Source organism: Lygodium microphyllum, unplaced genomic scaffold (assembly GCF_053477565.2).
Source record: "Lygodium microphyllum isolate KBCC unplaced genomic scaffold, Lygodium_microphyllum_v1.1.10 scaffold_126, whole genome shotgun sequence".
In the NCBI taxonomy this organism is placed as follows: domain Eukaryota; kingdom Viridiplantae; phylum Streptophyta; class Polypodiopsida; order Schizaeales; family Lygodiaceae; genus Lygodium; species Lygodium microphyllum.
In genome coordinates this window covers 115,147-124,421 of record NW_028229609.1, presented here as the reverse complement: position 1 = coordinate 124,421, position 9,275 = coordinate 115,147, and the positions used below count along the sequence as shown (strand labels likewise).

At 41.9% G+C, this 9,275-nt stretch overlaps 1 pseudogene; it reads left to right on the top strand.

Moving 5' to 3' along the window:
- The first annotated feature begins 7,940 nt into the window (after window positions 1-7,940).
- LOC148008531 (cathepsin B-like protease 3 pseudogene) lies at window positions 7,941-9,036 on the top strand (annotated as a pseudogene).
- The last annotated feature ends 239 nt before the right edge of the window (window positions 9,037-9,275 follow it).

The following is a 9,275-nucleotide window of genomic DNA, read 5'->3' as shown; positions in this document are numbered from 1 at the left end:
AGTATTGGGGATGACACCCAACATGACATTTAGCACACAGGAATTGTTCCGTTGTTAATGTCTAATGGCAAGAAAAAGAGCCTACATGATGTACTACATGTACCTACAATAACCAAGAGTCTTTTGTCATTTGGACAGATGGCAAAACAGAATCTGTAGGTGAGATTTAATAGAGATGGATGCTTTGTTGAAGAATATGGTAATGGCTGCAAATTGATTACTAGAGGCCAAAGAGATGGCAGAATGTTTACTCTTGATGTGTCAATTTCAGAATTGAAAGCAGCCATGTTTGCACATGATGGTGGTGCTATACAAGATGTTGAGATGTGGCATAAGCGGATTGGCCATGTGAATGTACAAAAGCTAAAATCTATGCAGCAGAAGGAGATTGTGCTTGGACTGCCTAAGTTCAAGTATCATGACTTTGGACATGTATGTGATGCATGTCAGTTTGGAAAGTAAGCATGTTTTCCATTTATGAGACATGTACGGAATAGCTCATGACCCTTGCAATTGGTACATTCAGATGTATGGGGTCTATCTCATAATGCTTCGTTTGGTAGTGCTTGTTACTATGTATCCTTCATTGATGATTTTAGCAGGTACATTTGGCTTTACATACTGAAACATAAGGATGATGTGTTTGATGCATTCAATGATTTCAAGAAGCATGCTGAAAATGAGTTGAGCTGTAAAATTTCATGTCTTAAATCAGATGGAGGTGGAGAATATGTCTCTAATTACTTTGACAGGTACCTTGCTAAATATGGAATCAGAAGACAGTTAGCTTGCAGCTATACACAGCAGCAAAATAGTGTAGCAGAAAGGAAAAATAGGTTACTGATGGAATCAACAAGAGCTATGCTAAATGAGAAGAGTTTGCCAAATGGTTATTGGGCTGAAGCAGTAGTGACTGATGTCTATGTGCTGAACAGAACCCCTACAGCATGGATTCATGATGTAACTCCGTATGAGAGGTTGTATGGTTATAAGCCTGACATTTCACACCTGAAGTTATTTGCCAGCATTGCATATGTGCATGTTCTTGATGAAAAGAGGAAGAAATTGGATCCTAAAGCTATCAAGAGTGTGTTCCTTGGTTATACACAAGATCAGAAAGCTTACAAGTGTTATGTACCATCTACACATGAGACATTGATTAGCAAAGATGTTATTTTTTATGAGCTAGCATCGTAGTATGGTAATCCTATGGCAGTGGCTACTAATGGATTAGCCAGCACTAGTAATGATGAAAATACACCTACATTGAGAGTATATCTATGAGTGGTCCTACAGAGGTGATGGGTCACCTACAGTAAGTCCTTGGTCAAGACTCTTACAGAGTCATACTTCTACGTCCACTGACACAAATATGTCAGTGAGGGGGAGATTGGGTAAAGAAAAAGAAAATATGCTTGAGGATGTGACAAGTCCACTTATAGTAGGTTATGAGTCATCCAATAGCAACAGTTTGGATAGTGAGTTGGACATTCCAACTATTATGATGCCTAGAGCAAGGCAGAGTCGTTATGTACCGCCTCATGAGAGGCAAGCTCAGAGTAAGCCACAATTACGCAGATCTGATAGAGTTAGAAAACTAGTTGACATGTTTACATACATTGGTTATTCAGCCCGCCATTATGTATATATGACTAGTGTGACAGGTTACAAAGAACCTACAAAGTTTGATGATGCAGTTATAGATGATAATTGGTGTGCTGCCATGGATGAGGAGTATGCATCCCTGGCTAAAAATGAGACATGGGAATTGGTTGAGTTGCCTGAAGGCAAATTCCCCATTAGCTGCAAATGGGTGTGCAAGGTTAAGTGTAAATCAGATGGTTCGTTCAAACGCTATAAGGCCAGGTTGGTTGCAAAAGGGTATGTGCAATAGTATGGCCTTGACTATGAGGAGACTTTCAGTCCAGTGGCTAAAATGGCAACAATCAGAACTATCATTGCTTTGGCAGCATGCAAAAGTTGGAAATTATGGCAAATGGATGTCAAGAATACTTTCTTGAACGGTGATTTGGTTGAGTAAGTATATATGGAGCAGCTTGAAGGCTATGTTCACCTGAACTTTCCTACACATGTATGTAAGCTGAAAAAGGCTTTATATGGGCCTAAAACAGGCACCTAGAGCATGGAATGCTCGGACCAGCAGTTATTTATAGCAACATGGATTTAGATTGAGTGATGCAGATTGCAATCTGTTCATGAACAAGACAGATCATGGATATGTGTTTCTAGTGGTTTATGTAGATGATCTTATCATCATTGGAGATTATGAAAAGCGCATTACTGAAAGTATGCTCATGACATGTTATAGAAATATGATATGACTAAATGTAAGTCTATTGAGACACCCCTTGATCAGAATGTTAAGCTGCAGATTGATGTTGGGAATGATATAGAGAATGTGACCATGTATCGACAGATGGTGGGTGGCTTGATATACTTGACTATTACCCATCCTAACTTATGTTATGCAATGGGGCAGATTGGTCAATTTATGTAGAAGCCTCGCAAACCACATTTAGATGCAGTCAGGAGGATCATGAGATATGTAAAGGGTACTACAGGTTATAGGTTGTTTTATGCACATGAAAAAACCCTTGACTTAAAGGGTTTACTGATGGTGATTGGGCTAGTTGTGCCTATTAAAGTTTTGAGAAGAAGGAGATGGAGACAAAGGCTCAGGCTCAAGGGTCGCAGACAGCTCCCTTCAGTCCATTCTCATTATCCACATACAGTCACACACGAGTCAACTGTATGTACCACACACATTCAAAGATCAACTGACCTAGATCTAATCATGGTTAAGTCAGTGTGACTTAACCTTATTCACTAAGGTAAACAAAATGAGCTTGAGTCTCAACACTCCCCCTCAAGCTCAAGTAGGATACTTGACTCCAAGTAACTCTCTGAAATGCACAAACTTATCTTTACCTAATGACTTGGTAAAGATATCTGCAACTTGGTCTTCTGTCCTCACATGGACCAAATCAATGTCACCTACAATCACTTTTTCCCTGATGAAGTGATAGTGTACCTCAATGTGCTTAGTCCTAGCATGATAGACAGGATTACTGGCTAGGAGTACACTACTCATGTTGTCACAATAGAGTGTGACAGGCCTGACTTCCTGCATGCCCAAATCATCAAGAAGCTTCATGAGCCATGCTGCCTCACATGTAGCTAGTGCAGCACCTCTATACTCTGCCTCGGTACTAGAGAGTGCAACTGTAGGTTGCTTCTTACTGCTCCAACTGACCATACTACTACCAAGGGAAAATGCATACCCACTAGTAGATCTCCTGTCATAGATACTTCCTGCCCAGTCAGCATCTGTATATCCTGTAAGCTCCAAAGGCTTATCGTGCTCATAGAATAGACCATAATCTGATGTAGCCTTTACATATCTCAAGATCCTCCTCACTGCATCCAAGTGTGGCTTCATAGGCTTATGCATGAACTGACTAATCAGTCCAACTGAATAGCTAAGATCCGGTCTAGTAATGGTAAGGTAAATCAGGCTACCCACCATTTGTCTATACATAGTGACATTCTCAATCTCATGTCCAACATTTGCAAGTAGCTTAACATTTTGTTCTAATGGAGTGCTCAATGCTTTGCAATCCAACATACCATACTTGGTTAATATATCCTGTGCATACTGCTTCTGCAACAACCAAGTACCATGAGATGTAGAGATAACCTCAATCCCAAGGAAATACTTTAGATCTCCCAAATCTTTGACCTGAAATTCAGCATGTAACATTTCCTTGATCTCTCCAATTTCTGTGACATCATCACCTGTAATGATTAAGTCATCCACATAGATGACTAATACTACATAACCATCTCTTGTCTTCTTTGTGAATAAGCTATGATCAGCCTTGCCCATAGTAAAGCCAAGTTTTTGTAAGCATGCACTTATCTTAGCATTCCAAGCTCTAGGTGCTTGCTTCAGCCCATATAATGCTTTCTTCAATCTACACACATATGTAGGAAAATCTGGATGTGTATAGCCCTCGGGCTGATCCATGTATACTTCCTCAACCAAATCACCATTGAGAAAAGCATTCTTCACATCCATCCGATACATACTCCATCCTTTAGATGCTGCCAAAGCAATCACTGTCCTCACGGTTGCCATTTTAGCAACAGGACTGAATGTTTCCTCATAATCAAGACCATATTGTTGTGCATACCCTTTTGCCACAAGTCTTGCCTTGTACCTTTCCAATGTGCCATCTGATTTGCATTTCACTTTGTATACCCATTTGCAACCAATAGCCATTTTTCCTTCAGGCAATTCAACCAAATCCCAAGTGTCATTTTCAGCCAATGCTGAATATTCCTCATCCATTGCCTTACACCAATGATCATCCAAAGTAGCTTCAGAAAACTTTGTGGGTTCCTTGAAGCTAGTGACTTTTGCCATATATGCATAGTGTCTCACTGTGTAACCACTGTATGTAAGCCTATCCATAGGCTTCCTGACTCTTTCTAATCTCCTCAACTGAGGTGCAGTATGAGACTCTCCTCTCTCATGAGGTGGTATATATCTATGTCTCACACCAGGAGTCACAACTGATGGAATACCAAACTCGCTATCCAAGCTGTCAGTACCAGGTGAATCATAACCACAGGTGAGTGGCCCAGTAACATCATCAAGTTTTCCTTTGCCTTTATCCACATCTCTCCCCCTCACTAACATACCCGTGTCAGTGGACAAAGATGCTGAAGTCCTCAATCTACCTGTCCAAGGACTAACTGACGTAGTAGCATCTTTAGAAGGCCCAGAAATTGCTGCACTTTCATTTGTACCTGCATGTACATAAGGCTCGTGATAGCCATTTTCATCATTCATCACAGTGATCTTCTTCTCATGCCATGATTTTAGCTCATCAAATACCACATCTCTTGAGATCAATGTCTCATGAGTAGAAGGATTGTAGCATTTGTACGCTTTCCTATCTTGTGCATACCCAATAAAAATGGCCTTTTCTGCCTTTGGATCGAGCTTGCTCCTCTTTTCATCTGGAACATGTACATATGCCAAGCATCCAAAAACCTTAAGATGGCTGATGTCTAGCTTTATCCCATAAAGCCTCTCATAAGGAGTCACCTCATGTATACCTGCTGTTGGTGTACGATTCATGACATACACTGCAGTCATTACAGCCTCTGCCCAATATGCATTTGGTAGGCTTTTCTCATTCAACATGGCTCTAGCCGATTCCATGATCACCCTGTTTTTCCTTTCGACTACACCATTTTGTTGTGGTGTGTACCTGCATGTCAATTGCCTTTTAATTCCATGAGCTGCCAAGAAGTAATCAAAGTCCTTAGAAACATATTCTCCACCACTATCAGATCTCAAGCATGAGATATAGCAAGCCAATTCTTTCTCCACATGTCTCTTAAAATCCTGAAAAACATCCATGACATCACTCTTGTGCTTTAGCACATACAACCATGTGTACCTACTATAGTCATCTATGAATGACACATAGTAACGTGATCCCCCAAGAGATGCATTCTGTGAGGGTCCCCATACATCAGAATGTACAAGCTGTAATGGTCTAGTAGTAGTGCTTACATGCCTCATAAATGGAAGCCTTGATTGCTTTCCAAATTGACAAGACTGACATACATGTCCCAATTCCGCATGCTTGAACTTAGGAAGTCCAAGTACAACTTGTTTATGCTGCATATTCTTCAACTTTTGAACATTTACATGTCCAATCCTTTTATGCCATATCTCAATGTCCCTTATTGCAGCATTTTCATGTGAGTACATAGCAGCATTCAATGCTGGAATTTTCGTATCCAATGTAAACATCCTGCCATTTCTTTTGCCTTTAGCAATGAGTTTGCATCCTTGACCATACTCTTCAATGTAGCATCCATCTCTATTGAATCTAACTTGTAGATTTTGTTCAGCCATTTGTCCCACAGAAAGCAAGTTTTTGGTTATGGAGGGTACATGCAATACATCATAAAGACTCTTTCTCCTGTCACCATGCATCATCAAGGGAACAGTACCTGTATGCATAATGTCATGTTGTGTATCATCCCCTATGCAAACATATCCATGAGCACCTTCTACCAATGTGTCAAACCACTCTCCATGAGGAGTCATGTGGTTAGATGCCCCTGAGTCTATATACCATACATCATCGGCTTTGTCGTGTACAGGCAACCCTTTCTTCACATGTTGCATTGCAAACAACCTGTCATCCTCCTGCATACCACTAGAAGAAGCATAATTACCATGTTGCTTCCCTCTTCCTCTCTGATCATTCTGCTTTTTGTAGCAATCTTTAGCTACATGCTCGTATTTGCCACAATAATGGCAATCCTTATTTGCATTTGATTGCTGTCCATAACTCATTTGAGGCTGCTGCCAAGTGCCTCTTCCTCTAGGTGAATAACCTCCTCTTCCACGAGCATTTGAGGCACCTCTATTTGCTTGAGGCTGCCTATTTTGCCATCCAGTAGCTTGCTGTCCATGGGCTGCATATGCATTTCCAGCACCTCTTCCTCGAAAATTTGATCTTCCTCTTCCACCTCTACCCCTTTGATTTGAGTAGAAGACACTATTCCTACTGTTTTTAGACCCACTGGAACTTGTATTAAGTCCAAGTTTCACTTCTTTATGCAAAAGAAGTGCTACAAGTTCATCAAAGTCAGGCTGCTCCTGACGCACTGAAATGGAAGTATCAAACTGCTTATATTCCTGTCCAAGTCCATGGAGGGTAATGGCTACCAAATCATCATCCTCAACTTCAGCTCCAATTGATCCTAGTTGTTTTGCAATGGATCTGATCTCACTGACATAATCCTCAATAGACCTTCCATTCCTGGATATGTGGCTGAACTTTTGCTTCAGTTGTGTCTTTCTTGCATGAGTGACATGCCCATAATTCTTCATCAATAAGTCCCAAGCAGCTTTTGGGGAAGTACAATTTGCAATTTGCATAGCCTTTGTGTCTGACACACATAGAGACAACCAATGCAAAACCTTGCTGGCCTTTTCCAACCAAGTCCTGTGTGCCTTCAACTGATCCTGTGTTGGAGGTCTATCTTCCGGTAGCTTAGGCTCATCTTCAAGACCTGTGACTAGGTCCCAATAGCCTCTTCCAATTAAAAAATTAGACATCCTGAATTTCCATAGAACGAAATTGTTATAGTCCAGCTTCTCACCAACTATCTGAGTGATAGTATCCTTCTCTCCTGTGTTTGCCATTTTAAAGCCTTAAGTTTTGCAAAACCAGTGATTTTTCCAAAAATTTCAGCAGGCAATACGCTTCCATGATCTGTAGTACAACCAGTTTTTTACTGCAATCAGTAGTATGTCACATCAGCCTCATAGAAGTCAAGCTTGAGCATACAATGCTCTTGAGTATGCACACTGTCTATCACTGACCATTTAGTGCCACACTACCGACATTTGTGATAAGCACCCTTGAACTCCACAAGTACATTCAATTCCAAAAAAAAACTGCACAGGTTTCAGACTATATGACTGCATAAGATCCAATACATGTAGAAAGTAAATACTCAGTATTCCTTCAACTAACTGCAGCTTGAAATGCAGCTGGGAATTCAGATGTTCCAGCAATCCTCAATGAGAAGCCCCTTATTTTTCACTCTCCAATCCAACATCACAATCTGGATGTACATCAAACATGGTTGATGCAGAACGACTGGCTGTAGCGGAACCTCTGTAGAAGCAATAGGAGACACACTGCTTCCAACATCAGTGCCATATTCTACTTTTCTTCAAGTAGACAAACTACCAGATTTGGACATACTTGTCAGAACTGCTAGCATCAGGAGTCCGTACAGGGTGAAGATCAGGAGCATTTTCAGCAATGTAACTTAAATTTTCTTTGCTCTTTTCTGTTGTTTCTTGTGCAGTTGCAGCCATGCTGCTTTTGCTTTCTCTGCTTGCTCTTTTAACTGTTCTGTGGTATCTCTTAACATACCAATCAACTTTTCAGTCGATTGGACAGCACTATCTTTTAGCCCTGCCATTTCGTCAACCGGTCCATCCTGTGAATTCTCAGCCGGTTGGCTTGCGTCTATAGCATCATTTGCATGTTTATCCTGTTCTTCGGATACAGCAGCTACTTGATCACCTTTCAACCTTGTATCACTGAAACCCAAGGCATCAGACGAAGCTGCAGATTGTGATCATGCTCAGTGGCGCATCTGTCAGACCATCTTATCACTTCAAAATCTCTCGCAGTGTGTCAGTGTCTCGTATGCTGTTATGAGCGATATGGACTCTAAAAGATCATCTTCACCTTCATCGCATTGTTTTGCTTGGGCGGGTCGCTCAGGGTCAGCACAGGGCAAGAGAAGCTTGGCCTCAGTGCAGTTCTCTCACAAATATCTTAGATCAGGGGCATTGTGGTTCATGCTGGGCTTTTGGAGCAGTAGAAGCTCTTTCGGATCGCTTTTGTATTCACTTTAATGAGACGATTACTCTGTCAGAGAATGACTTGCTGTCTTGCTGTGGATTCGAGTGTGGGAGTGGATGCAATGGAGGGTATCCCTTACAGGCGTGGGAATATTTTGTACGAAGTGGTGTTGTCACGACGCAATGTGATCCCTACTTTGATGATATTGGGTGTCAGCATCCAGGCTGTGATCCTCTCTATTCAACCCCTGAGTGTGTGAAGGAATGCAAAGATAATACTGAATGGTCTTCTGCAAAGCATTATGCATCTAGTGCTTACAGGGTTGGATCCAATCCTTATGATATTATGGCTGAAGTATACACAAATGGGCCTGTGGAAGTATCTTTCCGAGTTTTTGAGGACTTCGCACATTACAAGTCAGGGGTATACCAGTACATGGAGGGTTTTGATGTGAGGTGGGCAGGCCGTCGAGACGCATGCGGCAGGGCAGGGCAATGCAGGCGCAAGATTCGACAGGGACAGGCAGTCAGCTGTCACCCATCACGCCCTCGCTGGCCTATCTGTCGATGACGTGCCGATGGAGCTGCTGCCTAGATGACCTGTCACACTGCCCTGTCGAGAGCCTATCTGTCCCCCGTTGACCTGTCCGTCCTGTCGAGGGCCTGCCAGCTGCAGCACGCTTGACCAGGACTGATGACCTTTTAACCTTCAGCAATGAAGCCTCCAGCAATGCTCCCTTCAGCTCTGATACCATATTAAAGTTTTGAGAAGAAGGAGATGGAGACAAAGGCTCAGGCTCAAGGGTCGCAGACAGCTCCCTCAGTCCATTCTCATTAT